Below are 2,564 nucleotides of genomic sequence, written 5' to 3' on the forward strand. Positions count from 1 at the left end.
TATATATATGTATCTATATAAATAATTTTATTATATAAATAACAATATATACTATATAACAATATATTCACATTTATAGAAAATATTTGTTATATAAGCAATATTTATAGGTGATGTATTTTAATATAAAATTATATTAAAATAGAAATATAAATCTAGATAGAAATATAAATACATATATAATTTCTATTATTAAATAATATCTATATTATCATGGACAAATATTAGTCTTAGAGGCTGTGAGATTTCAGAGGAGTACGGATTTGGCCATAGCACGCAGTAGCCACAAGTTCTTTGTTATAAGTCAATATAAAACTTTCTAATTTAAATGCCAGTTGCTCCAAGGTTTATTTTGCTTTTCTAACTTATCCCCTTTATTCACTTTTACTGCACTTTGGTTATTTTTAGGTAATAGGCTGCTGTTGCATGCATACACATATGCTCCTGTTAAAACTCTTAAACTTTTAACTTTATATAATCACATTACTATGCTGTAGACTCTTCACCATCTTATCAACACAGTTTCTTATTTACTTAAAGCATATTCTTACTTATGGAAACATAAGGTTATGATTTTTCTACTTAATGTCTGTGCACTTTATTTTTACATCAATTTTAAATTTGATTTTTACATCAACTTTTAACTCTATATCATCACATTGCTATACTGTAGACTCTTCACCATCTTATCAATAGTTTCTTACTTAAATTTAAATTATATTCTTACCTATAAAAACCCATAAGTTTATTATTTTTTCTACGTAATGTCTCTGCACTTCATTTTTACATCCATTTTAAATTTAATTTTTACATCAACTTTTAACTCTATATAATCACATTACTATGCTGTAGACTCTTCACCATCTTATCAATACAGTTTCTTACTTAAATTATATTCTTCCTTATAACTACAAAAACATGTTTATGATTTTTCTACCTAATGTCTGTGCACTTTATTTTAATACCCATTTTTAACTTTTAATTTAATTTTCACATCAACTTTTAACTCTATATAATCACATTACTATGCTGTAGACTCTTCACCATCTTATCAATACAGTTTCTTACTTAAATTATATTCTTCCTTATAACTACAAAAACATGTTTATGATTTTTCTACCTAATGTCTGTGCACTTTATTTTTACAGCAATTTTTGGGCTCCCTTTATCCCAATTTTCCGTCTTTCTTTCCCCATTTCTGAGGTACTTGAGAGGTTCAGACTTCCTGGAACACCAGATACCAAAGATTCCCCTCTAATGTATAACCCTGCCTTTTAATTTTTAATTCTTATGGAATTTAGGGGTTTCCCCCATTGTTTCCTTCATCTTTCAATATCCAATTTCATTTCTCAGCAAAGTTTATTTTTAAAATCAAATCTCTAAAGTTTATTTTTAAAATCAAATCTCATTTTCCATTCACCAGCCAGTGGAATCGTTCCTTTTATCTCTCAGTGCTGGTTTTATCTCCCAGCTTGTCTGTAAAGACAAATCCCTCACTCCTCTCAACGTCATGGGCAAAATAGACTCGACATGGGGGAATTAATTGCATTTATTACTAATCAAATCAGAGCAGGATAATGAAAAGCAAAACCTTAGCAACATCTTCCCTCCATCCCTCCCTCCTCAGGCTCTCCCTCCTCCCTCCAGGGGAGCAGGAGATGGGAATGGGGGCCCCTCATGCCCCTCCTTGCACTCTGGCCTGCTCTCTTCTCTTCTCTTCTCTTCTCTTCTCTTCTCTTCTCTTCTCTTCTCTTCTCTTCTCTTCTCTTCTCTTCTCTTCTCTTCTCTTCTCTTCTCTTCTCTTCTCTTCTCTTCTCTTCTCTTCTCTTCTCTTCTCTTCTCTTCTCTTCTCTTCTCTTCTCTTCTCTCTTCTCTCTTCTCTTTTCTCTTCTCTCTTCTCTTCTCTTCTCTTCTCTTCTCTTCTCTTCTCTTCTCTTCTCTTCTCTTCTCTTCTCTTCTCTTCTCTTCTCTTCTCTCTTCTCTCTTCTCTTTTCTCTTCTCTCTTCTCTTCTCTTCTCTTCTCTTCTCTTCTCTTCTCTTCTCTTCTCTTCTCTTCTCTTCTCTTCTCTTCTCTTCTCTTTTCTCTTTTCTCTTTTTTCTCTTCTCTCCTCTCTCCTTTCTCTTTCCTCTTTCCTCTTCCCTTCCCAAAACTTCCCTTCCCAAAACTTCCTTCTCTTCCCAAAACTTTCCTTCCCCTGCTGTGGGGGGCACTGCCAGGGAGTGGCTGAGCTCACGGTGCTTTCATCTCCTATTAATCTGTTTTGTTTTGTTTTGTTTTTTTAAACCCCAAACTTTGTGTTTTCTCTGCCTTTTGCACCCCTTGCCCACTGAGGGAGGGGGATGCTGCTGTGACCCCCCAATTCCTGCTCCTGCCCCATTTCCAAACCCCCTGAGCAGCCCCTGCGGGTCCTTCCCAAGGGCTGAAAGTCTCCAAATTTCCACCTGCTGGAAAATTCAGTGTAAACTGGGAGAGCTGGGCAGGGGCTGGGCTCTGACACAGCACTGGGAATTCCCCTTGGGAGATTCTGGGGGTTCTGGGGGTTTTGGGGGTTCTGGGGGGTCCT

Source organism: Geospiza fortis, unplaced genomic scaffold (genome assembly GCF_000277835.1).
Source record: "Geospiza fortis unplaced genomic scaffold, GeoFor_1.0 scaffold313, whole genome shotgun sequence".
Classification (NCBI taxonomy): Eukaryota; Metazoa; Chordata; class Aves; order Passeriformes; family Thraupidae; genus Geospiza; species Geospiza fortis.